This window comes from Prionailurus bengalensis, chromosome F2 (assembly GCF_016509475.1).
Source record: "Prionailurus bengalensis isolate Pbe53 chromosome F2, Fcat_Pben_1.1_paternal_pri, whole genome shotgun sequence".
Classification (NCBI taxonomy): Eukaryota; Metazoa; Chordata; class Mammalia; order Carnivora; family Felidae; genus Prionailurus; species Prionailurus bengalensis.
Window position 1 is genome coordinate 74,658,615 of NC_057353.1, and position 11,540 is coordinate 74,670,154.

General features: G+C 53.0%; 1 protein-coding gene across 3 annotated transcripts in view; it reads right to left on the reverse strand.

Annotated features, from left to right (window-relative positions):
- Positions 1-7,546, reverse strand: part of SLA (Src like adaptor) — a 35,576-nt gene extending 28,030 nt beyond the window's left edge. Inside the window, exon 1 of one of the 3 annotated variants that reach the window (XM_043601818.1) lies at positions 7,289-7,546. The gene's annotated coding sequence lies outside the window, so the exon portion shown is untranslated. Of the gene's footprint in view, positions 1-336; positions 676-7,288 lie in introns of those variants that run through there. The other 2 variants (XM_043601819.1, XM_043601817.1) reach the window with 2 other exon arrangements.
- Positions 7,547-11,540: the final 3,994 nt, after the last annotated feature.

Consider the following 11,540-nt stretch of genomic DNA (forward strand, 5'->3'; position numbering starts at 1 on the left):
AAATGTTATCGATTTCTTATTTACGCCCTTTCTAAAAACTCCAGGTGTTTCCCCCACGGGCATGGATTGCTTTTATAATCAGAAGCGGAGCAGGGAAAGAATAAGGCATCTCTGAAAGGGTTTTCAAGGCAGGCAAGCCTGAGTTCAGATTCCTGCTCCCAACCTACTGGCTGTGTGTCCTTTGCCAAGTTCCCGCACTTCTCTGAGCCTTGAGTTTTAAATCTATAACTTAGGGAGACAAATATATATGCCCCTGCAGGGTTGTTTTGAGGGTTAAATTACAGATCATATCTAAAGCAGAGATACGTTTGGTAAATCAAACAGCTGAAGACTTACCAAAGCTAGATCCCTTGGTGGTATTGGGTGGCCAGCTAACTCACTGCAAGCTCGAGCGGGTCTCTTCTCCTCCTTGGCCTCAGCGTTCTCAAATACCGTGGGGAAAGCGTTGGGACAGACAATGGCTCATGGCCCTGTTGCCTCAATTGTCCGTCCACTGTGACGGGGACCTGGTACCCGCCCAGTTGACTTGGGGCTTGCTTGGTGCTGCCTGTGGCCTGATGCTGTGCACCAGGAACGAGAGCTGGAACAGGGGCTTAGCATTGGTTGGTTTCCCTGCCAAGGATCTCGCAGGATTTCCGGGGGCACCCCACCACATCCTGACCTCACTCGACAGGTGCACCTGTGCTGTGACCCACATTGTTCCCTGCTCTCCTCTCAGGGCAGGTGCAGCCACAGCCTGTCCTCCCTATCCCCCAACCCCACCTTGTTCTCCTTTCTTGCATGGCGGAGGAGGGCTGTGGTATGGCCTTGGCTCCTGGGACACTGGCCAGGACAGGCAGCCAGCTCAGAAAGGTGCTCGAGTGCTCCCTCTTCCTCCTCCTGCCTAACTCAAAACCAGAGTCTTTCAATGGCCACTTGGAGGAGACCTCAGGATCCTCTCATCCTGGATACTCCAAACCTGTTGGTTGAAGAGTTTCCCCAGGGGCGCCTGGGTGGCTCAGTCGGTTGGGCATCTGATTCTTGATTTCGTCGCAGGTCATGTTTTCACAGTTTGTGGGATAGAGCCCCTTGTCACGCTCTATGCTGTCAGCGTGGATTGGAATTCTCTCTCTGCCCCTTCCCTGCTCTCTCTCTCTCTCTCTCTCTCTGTGTGTGTATCAAAATAAATAAACTTAAAAAAAAAAAGAGCTTCCCCAGAAGCTTAATATGTAAAAATAGATAAAAGCAAGCTGCTGGTTGGGGACTCAGGGTTCAGCACTCTTACCCCTCCACTCTCTTGATGGGACAACCCAATCTCAGGATATCATAAAGCACCAATTGAAAAGTGGCAGTTCAGTGCTCTCATATCACAAAGAAAAGGCTCAGAGAGGGCAAGCAACTTGCTCAGAGTCACCTGGGAAGTTTGGACAGGGACCAGAGCTCCCTGTCCAGCACCCTGTCCACCATTCTGCCTGACCCACGTGTCCCTGAGCCTGTGTTCTGGCTCCTTCTGCACTTGCGTGCCCGGAAAGGGATCCCCTGTATTCTCAGGCCGACAGAGAGCCTCAGCTCCACCCTAAGACTAGGATAACATGTTAGGATGTCATGGGAAGAAGCCAGATTCGGGGCCAGTTGGTGCTGAGGCAAGTTTCAGCCTCACCCGTATTACGTCACTAAGCCTCTTTCCATCGCTCGTTTTTATTTTAACAACGGACCTAACAGCCACATCTGCCTTGCTGGGTTTTCACAAGTAAGAATTCGAGAGAGGAGGTATCACGGGCGGCACACATCCTGGGGTCTGTGTGGCTGGCCTCTGCCAACAGTAAATGCTTCACGAGCGAGGAAGTGTGGTCCGTGTGATGTGGGGTCCGGCACGGAGAGATAGGCAAAGAGTCAATCCCCACGTGGCTTTAGCATCGCATTGAATGAAAAGAAAAAAGTCTCCCCACCATTTGTTTCTTTTCTCCATCAGCTTTTTATACACAGAGGCCGCCAGTATACGGGACCGTTATAAATATATAAAACCCATTAGCTGACATCATAAACACTGACATCATAAACACTGAAAAAAGTCCGTCGTAAAGGTAATGATTTTGGTATCAGATGACGCAGGTACACAATTACGCAGAACGGAGAAACGGTAAATATGGGTAGGCTTTTTCTTTTCCTTCCAAATACAGATACTTGGGAAATGCATGTTTCCGTGGAAGGAGGGGGGGGGGGTGGCTGCAGACTCGCGTACAGATGCTAAAGGTCGCCTGGACACGGGGGCCCAGGGAGGCGAAGCTGGCGACTCTTACTACACCACATTGCACGGCAGGACTTCGTTTTGCTTTTTATTCACACACACCAATCAGCAGGGTGGCTCATAAACTTATCGAACAAGCTGGAAATTGGTATTTGGCTAACGACATCATTTGCATATGCTGAGCCACCTGCTCCAGGGCCTTCGCCCCTCGCTGTGGATCACTCGTCACAACACAGATGCGGGGGTCCTACCCTCGGGGGTTCTTAGACGTTTCCTCTCGTGGGGCGTGGGCACTGGTCTTTCTCCAGAAACCCCAGGATATTTGCATGTGCTTCTAGGGATGAGAAACACTGAGCTACTCTTTTTTTTTTTTGCTTTGTTTTTTTAAAACCTCCTCAGGAATCCTGCATTGCCCTTTAAGTGGATTATACTTGTAACAGTTACTTGTGTGATTGTTCAACAATGGCCCTAAGTGCTGTAAAGACAGTGGCCAGATCTGATTTTACCCATGGCTGGAACACAGAAGCTACTCCATAAAACAGAACAGAATAGGTGGAGAGTAGAGGGACAGTGTGCCCAGGAGAGAGAGAGAGAGAGAGAGAGAGAGAGAGAATGAATTAGTGGTGTGGTAGTAAATGTTTAACAATCAGTGATGGGCAGAGGGAGGATGATTCTGATCTGTAAGGGTTGCTCACCTCTGGGGTGTAAATATTCCCACCATGGCTGATTTCTGGCTTGCAAGGTGACCTCCCCGGACGCGGAGTTAGGAAGAGGTGCGCACAGTGGGCCCTCACAAGCCAGGATGCACTGGCTCCAGGCACCGGTGGAAGGAATCGACTTTCTCCCAACAATCACCCGTATCAGGAACAGCTACCCAAAGACATCTCCGTTGCTTTCAAAGAAGAGACACTGATCTCGACGATGACCACCCACTACATGGAGGGTCTGAATCCAGTGTTTGAAGTACAGTGACTCATCTGATACCCCAAAGAGCCCACCATATGTCGTACAGATGAGGAAACAGAGTCTCAGAGAGGTTGAGTAAGGTGCTCAGGGGCACACAGCTCATTCAGTGGCCGGGCCAGCTTTCAAACCCTGATTCTTTTTTTTTTTCCCAATGTTTACTTATTTTTGAGAGAGACAGAGTGTGAGCGGGGGAGGGGCAGAGAGAGAGGGAGACACAGAATCCAAAGCAGGTTCCAGGCTCCTAGCTGTCAGCACAGAGCCTGACGTGGGGCTCAAACCCACGGACCACGAGATCATGACCTGAGCCGAAGTCGGATGCGTAACCGACTGAGCCACCCAGGTGCCCCAAACCCTGATTCTTTTCACTACCAACCCTGATTCCTTCCACCACCCTCGTCCCAGCACTATACACTTTTAAATCAGCTAACAAACACCCTAAGAGCTAGGATTGCCGGGAGACCAGAGAAGGCACACAGGTCTGGGAGTCGGCACGTCCCCTGCCTGTGTCCTTCAAGGCCCCTTGCTTCCGACCATTGCGAAGCCACTGCTGCTCCTGGAAGAGCCGGCTGTCGGGCCCTTCCCTCACACCTCTGCCCCTCTGCTCCAGGCCCTGAGGTACTAAGGGGAACTTGGCGACTTTGTGTTAGAATCGCTTGGACGGGTGGGGTGACTCCAGCACAGGCAGAGGGAGCATTAACCCATTTCTCCTCCCTAGTTTTTCCTCATGTTTACTTCCCGTACGTTACGGCTTTGGAACCCACAACGGGCCCGCTAACCTCTCGGAGACGTGGGGTGAACCACCTTCCTTCTTCGGGTATCGGCTTGCTCCCCTGTAAATAGCAGGTAGACCAGAGGGAGGGCTCCGTGTTCCTCACAGATCCGTGCCGTCTCCCCATGGGCTGAGTGTATGGCAACCGGAGAAAATCCGGAGCCTACCGCGTGCCGAGGAAGGGTTTTACACAGACCCACCGGACCCCCACGACCGGTCTACGTAGGACGCATCACCGTCACGCCGCGCTTCGTATAACTAGGGAAACTGAAGCCTGAGCATTTCTAGAAGCTGTCAGAGGTCCGTTTGTAAGGGGTGGAGGTAGGATTTGAATCCAGGCGTCTGGCTCCCGAGCAGGGCTCTTAGCTGTGTGCTCGGAGGCATGAGGGAATGGACGGAGGGTCGTATAAAGCTGAATGCATCCTTTTTTTGGTGAGGAGGCCGTGATGCTATTACCTTTTGACGTGGGGGAGGCACGTATGTAATAGGTATTCTGTGGGTGGACCCATAGGTGTGTTGATAGAGCCGACCCCAAGAATTGGGTCCTGGTGCTCTGGGTCCTTGGAGTTTGCATCCAGAGGGTGTTAAGTCCTAAGCGATTGTCCCCGTGACTCGGAGACCTTGGCTGGGGGCGGGGGAGGAGTGGGGAAGCTGGCAGGTCCATACATTGGGAACAGGCACGGCCACCGCCCAGGGTAATGTGAGCATTCAACCGAACCACCGGTCTACCTGCACTCTTTGTCCTGGGCTCTGTTCCCTTCGCGGCACACACACCATTCCCTATTTGTTTCTTTAAGTGTGTGTCAGCCACCCCTGCCTCAGGCTGTGAACTTCCTGAGAGCAGGACCCACGTCTAGTATATTCCTCGATGAAAAAACCTTTACCCACCAGGTGCCTGGCACAGAGTAAGCGCTTGCTCCATTTGGGTGAGTGACCGAAAGTATTGTCTGTAAAGTGCCTGGCAAGGTACAGGTGGGAGGGGCTGTACTTTTCCCACTTTCTTCTAACGCTCTTTGGGTCTCTCCGCCTCCCCCCCTGCCGCACCCCAAGCCCTCCAGCCACGGACCCTGCTGCTTGGAGGGCGCCAGGGAGGGAAAGTATGACTTTGCAAAGCTGTTTGACAAGTTTCTGTCTGTAGCTCAGTTACCATAATGAAATAAGCCCCCTCCCTTGGCGGTTCTCAGATGGGAGGAAGTGGTTGGACCCAGTACTTACTTCTTCGGAGGCCTGGGGAGGTGAGAGGGAGGAAGTCGGTCACATGGTGTGGCCTCGATGCATATTTATTAAGGGGAGGGAGGGCTGGAGGGATGGCTAGAGGTACACCCAGGGCCCACCCTCAGCCCGCTGGTCTTGCCTGACTTGCCGGAAAGCCTTAATGAGAATTTTCAGCTCTTAGCCTCTCTCTCGGAGCCGGGGGAAATAAGTTCTTCCTGAATGTCAAATGAAAACTTAAAAAACCAGCAGCATCTATTAATGCAGGAAACTGATTAGGGTTCACCGCAGTGGGTGCTTCCTAAGTCTTTAAAAAAGACACCCTCCCCTCGGAAATACGCTGCCAGCTCTCAAAACTCAAGAGTGGTGAAGTTGTTTTTTTTTTTTTTTTTTCCTTTCTGTTTTAGAGAAATGATTTCAGTTTGCTGCAATTCAAACCTACCCGTGTCTGTTTCAGTTAATCACCTGGAGAAAGATGCAGAAATCAGATTCAGAGAAATCAAGGAGTATCTTGCTCGGCTGCTCCTACTTAGTCCTTAGAGGGCCTATAATTTAGACTTCTTACAAACATGCAGGGCTTCTTTTTATGAGGAGGAAAGTAAGACTCAGAGAGGCAAAGTGACTGGTTCGGAGTCACACAGCTCATGGGCAGCTGACCCGGAATGTTGATGTAGGTACGGCTGATTCAGTCAGCGGTCTTCCATGGAACCCTTTCCTGCCCTGAGTCTAGATCTGATTAAAGCACAGAAGTCTAAATAGATTCCTAGTCTGTTAGGTAGGTTTTTAATATTGTTCTCGTTGTACTTCCAGAACACCTTAAGCACGCTTGAATAGCATTCTCCTAACTAGAGAAAGTCATCTGCAAAGCATTTTGCCAGAACTTTGATGAGGGCTTAGCTGCCCAGGTTTGAAAGCGCCATCGCCCGCCTTATAGGTCTGCAGCTCAGCGTCTCATAGCAAACCACAGAATGCCAATTTGCAGACTTCGGGATACATATCTCTTAACACAAAGAACACCTGCCATAGTACGCACTTTGGTCCTTCATACACCTGCTGTAGCTGAGACCCTCTTCTTCCCCACCTCAGCCCTTGGAGCCCTTACAGCCTCTTGCCGGCTGTGTGACTTGTACGAATTACTCAACCTCTCTGAGCCTTGTCTCATTTGTCAAAAGCAAGTGATAATCATAATCTTGCGGGATGGTTCTGAGGACCATAGGAAAATAGCTTTTCAGGCAGTGCCCCTCCCCGGCCACTCAGTACGGTGGACGCCATTCCTTCGCCCCCACACGCATGGTCCCGATGTAGGATCTGAGGCCAAAGCCCAGGTCATCTGGCATTAGGCTCTCTGGATGTGTTGGCGCCTAAAAGAATACGGAATGTGCCGCTTTCCTCAGGGAATTCTAGCGCTCCAAAATCTAATTCTCACATTCTGTGTTTTTAGATGTTATATACCTCACATAATTGTTTTTCCTTAATCACACCCCTGCCCCCATACACACGCCACCTACTCTGATTGTTATCGGTTATCATTGGCATCTTCCCAAAGGCCCACGCACCCAAGCCCTTAGAAGCACCTTGGTGAGCAGTCAGCCTACCTGGGCCCCGTCATCTTTGCATGTCATGACTCCACGTCGTTTGCATTTATTGAAAACCTACTCTGCGTCTCAAACTGGCCTGGGCACTTTGCATATATTAGCTCATTTAACATGCCCCACACCTGTTGTATTGGGTACCATTATTCCCACTTTACAGCGGAGAAAACGAAGGCCTGGAGAGGTTTAAGGTCATACAGCTCGAAGACTGATGGGCAAGCATCAGTTGCCCTTAGTAAGAAGCCTGCTATGTGCCAGGCTGCTGGCCCTTAGCCAGAAAATGCCCTCCGGCAGGAGTGTCCCCGGCCCAAGATCCCCAGCCCCTCTTGCCGTCTGTAATTCTATATCACATGCCCACCAAACGGCTGCCAGGTGCCGGGCACTGTGTTAGGTGTCGGCCTCAACTCTCCCTGTTTCCGCAGAGCACTCTTGTGTCTCCAGAAAGTCAGCGCCCCACCAGTTGTGCGTCTGAGGAGTCTGAGGTTTCTCCCCGCCCAGCCCCTGCCCTGTCCCCTAAGATACCTTCAGAAGCTGGGCATGGTCTCCCCTGGGAGCAGCTACGGAGCGACTGCCAGGAGCACCGTCACCGCCTCTCCATCAGCTGCCGCTGCTCCCGCAGAGCGAGCAGGTGGCCAGGCCTCCGCGGGTGTAGAGAAGTCCAAGCTATCAAGAACAGTGGTTGCTAAAGCAGCCACACACTTCCTCTGCTAGAAATGAGGAAGGCGTGGGACTTGCAGAAGGTCAGGTTCCTGTTTTCAGTAACCTCTCTGAGCAGGCTTCTCTCTGTAAGGATAGGGAAGACAGTGGCATTATTATTATTATCATCATCATCATCAACATCATCATCACCATCATTTCAAAGCACTTGGGAACATATGCAGCTTGATTCTAGGGCCTGGGCCGTGCTCAGGCTTTCCGAGGCTGGCACCTTTTTCTCTAATTAAAAGGCAGAGGAGGCTGAGAGGCTGTTCTCACACATCCCTGGAGCCCACTGGGTCCGAGGAGGCTGGGGCTCAGGCCTGCAGCGTCTCCTTTCCTGGTTTCCCAGCTTCCCAGTGATTGCTGCCTCTTTTCTGTCCCTGCAAATGGGCCCTGGACCAGAGCTTCTGTTTAATTGGCAGACTTTTGAAATAGTAGCCACCAATGCCTACTCCAGAAAGTAGCTACCCATCAGCCTTCTGGGGCAAGGCACACAGCCCCTTTGCTGTGCCATGACCAGAAGCAGTGAGAAAGGCAATGCAATGTAGTTGGCTTCCCACCCCACCCCCCCGCCCCGCGCTCCCCCCACCAGGTTGTAGATTAAGATTGACTAAGAAAACACGGTGACTGAGCACAGTATGTGAGGCTTGGCTGGGTCCTGGATCGAGGGAAAAGACCTCGAAAGAACATTCTTGGGATGGAGGTGGCAGGGGAGGGAGGGTATTCACATAGACACTGCATTATAGATAATATTGTGTCAGTGTTCATTTCCTTGGGTTTGATAGTGATGTGGTTATGTGAGAAAAACGTGCTGGTTCTCGGGAGATACTCCCTGCTGTATTTGGAGGTCAAGTGTCATAATGGCTGCAACTTTCAAGCGGTTCGCTAAAAGAAAAAGAAAAAGAAAATACAAAAGCAGATAAATATAAAGAAAGAAGAAAATGAGAGAGGCTGAAAGCCAACATGGAAAAGTGTTAACGTTTGTGGATCCAGGTGATGGGCATATGTGCAAATTTCAACTTTCTGATGGGTTAAAATTCAAATAATAATAATAATGATGATGATGATAATATATAGCTCCCTATTCATAGTATGTGAGTCGTAAGTGGGAAAACTCAATCACATGGGGGCTAAGGACTTAGTGGCAGGACTTCCCTACTGGAGGTGGGAACACCAGATGACTGTATTGGGGCGACCCTCTGAGAGCCCCAGCCGACCCCCCCACCACGCTTCACAGACGCCAGAGCTGAGTGTCCAGTGACTTTCCCAGAATCACACAGCTGGTCCCCAAGCAGAGCCAGAGGCCAGTGTCCAGGGCCGGTGATGAGCCGCCCCAACCCAGCCCTCATTTAGAAACCTCGCTCCGTGTAGTTGTCAGAGCTCTCGAGAACATCAGGGCCGTTTCTAAATGAAAAAGGAACTCCGCACTAGATAGTTGCTTCCTTAGGCAAGTTGTGAAAATACCCACTGTCCACAGGGAACCCCAGGAAGGCACCAAGGAAATGGTGAGAAAGATTGAGAAGGGGAAGCACAGGCAGGCAGAAACATGCCAAAGTGGAGATTTCCCCCCCACCAGCTTCACACAGAGGAGTAGAAGAGGCTTGGACCGATTGTCAGAAGGCATGAGCTTTGTGGCAACCTAAAAAAAAATTACCAAGCATTTCCTGTGAAGGCGACACTGAGTGCATTCCCCCCTTCAGTCATTTATTCAATAAAATTTTACCGGGCCTGTTCCAGGCTCTGGAATTCAGGCAGGTGCGAAACCCGACAGAACCCTCGCGGAGTTTACCTTCTCTGGGGGAGCCATGTGACAAAGACCCGAATACAGCAACCATCAGTGGTGGGGACTGCCGAGAAAATGGGGCGGCCGGTGTGACAGAGGGGCCAGGGCGCGTCACTTCCCACAGGTGGTCAATGTCCGTGGTCCGCCATTAGCTGAGACCCACAGAAGGAGACAGAGCCAGCCCGGGGCAAGGCCGGCCGTGAGCAGCACGAGGAGCCACTGGCTTGGACAGACTCTGGAGGGTTCGGGGAAGCTCCAAGCCTGATGGCAGAGGCAGGTGACAGACAGACGGCGGACCACAGAGGGGTCTCCATGAAAGCACACAGACCATGGACGGGAGGAGCCCCTGCAGGAGGAGAGACTCAGAATTTGGAGCCCCTGGGTTGTGGCCAGGGTCACAGTATCGGCTCTGCCTGTTCCCAGTGGGTAACTGGGTGACAGGGGCAGGGAGGGTGCGCCCCTCACTTCCCCCAGCTTTGGTGGTTCGTTATCTCCCTTTCCCTCCTGCGGTAACTGCCAGGAAACAAAGGCGGTTTGAGAACATGTCCCTAAAACTGCCACTGTGCTGCATGGAAGCCGAACCGTGGCTCTCGCAGCAGGTGTGGAGGAGGGGGAGCCCGGGGCCGGCGTCAGCGAGAGCAGGGGTGAAACCAGGGCAGCCATGTGTGATCCGGGCTAGCGACCCCGACTTGAGACTCCTGTTTCCACTTTCCAGGAGGGTTCTCCGTCTCGGCATTACGGACGTTCCGGCCAGACCCGTTCTCTGCCCGGTGTGTTAGCGGAGGGGAGAGGGCTTCCCTGGGTGCTGTAGGATGTTGAGCAGCGTCCTGGCCTCCACTTACCTGATGCCGGCAGCACTGACCCTGCCAAAACGTGCCAGGCATCGTCAGGCGGTGCCCTAGGGAACAGGCCCCACGGGATCACAGCTGTCCCACGGAGGTACTGGGAGCGTTCAGGAAGTCAACCTGCGTGCCGTTCTCTCATGGATCACAAGCGCTGCCCAGCGGTCAGCGGTCGGTTCACATAGACCCAGTCCCGCGGCCGGCCGGCCGCCCACGATCCCTGCCGCGCGTGGCGGAACGGTGGAATGCCACAGGGCCCCCTGTGGGGTGGCATCTACCTGCCCTCCTTCTCCGCCATAATACAGGTGACCTGAGAGGCAGAGCAGGCGTGTGTCCGGGTCCGGGGTCCCCCGAGGCGCCCCGCAGCGGTGCGCGATGCGTGGGCCGCATCCGTAGAGAGGGGCTGGTTTGATAGAGGGAGCAGGCAGGGCGGGGGGTTGCAAGACAGGCACCATGTCGTGTGGCAGGTTCGGCAAGGCTGTCCCTTCAGGGAGCTCACCGCCAACTGCCCTCATCCCCGTTTCTCCAGCCCGGCACCACACGGGGTGCGTACCGGATACTTGGGGAATTGCCGAGTTCAGCCAACTCCTTGCGATTGCAAGGTCCTTATGCGTAAAACCCGCAGTGGGACCACAGACAGGGAGGGGAGCCTCGGGCGCAGCGTGAGTGAGGCTCCACCCCTCCCTGCACTCAAGGAATTCAGGGGCTAGCGGAAGAAGCAGACACACCGTCAAAACCCCGTGGGGGCAAAAGAAAGATGCCGACAGGGAGGGAGCCAGGAGAGGCCTGGACTCCTGGTTGCATGTGGGAACCTGGCAGCCAGGCGTGGCAGGACCAGATGGGATTCTACCCCAGCAGCCTGGTTTGGTGTTCAAGGTCACTGATGTTCCGTGTCAGCACAAGAAGCAAAGACATAAAAACACTGGGCAGGAGATGCCTCCACCCAAGACCTCAAGTATAAGTATAGGGTCAGCCCCAGCCAAGTGACAGTATGACAGGAGGCCACACGTTAGGGCTCAGAGAGACACTCAGGTCCATCTGTGTAGAAAGCACCTGACTCCTGGAGGGGTTTGCCAGTTAATTAGCTATTAGGCCGCAGGCCAATGGCCCCAGGCAGATCAGCAAGATGTCCTCATGGGTTGAGGATTGCTCAGTGAAGTGTGGGGCTGTAGTCACCGCCTCACTGAATGCAACGTTCCACATGTTAACAACTAGCTTTACCCTCTTAACCTTGTCCGGAGCCAGGTATTAACGTTCCCCACTTGGGGAGGGCTGGCAGGCCCTTCAGATTGCAGAGGGCCTCTAGGTTCTAGAAAGTTAAGCCAGCTGAGCAAAGCGTGGCCGTGGCCAGAGCGCGATGGGAAAGCCCCACGGTTGACAGCTTCGTCCAGCATGATCAGTTTCCTGGTTCTACTCAAAACTGTGTGCCCTTCTTTCCCCATCAGTGTTG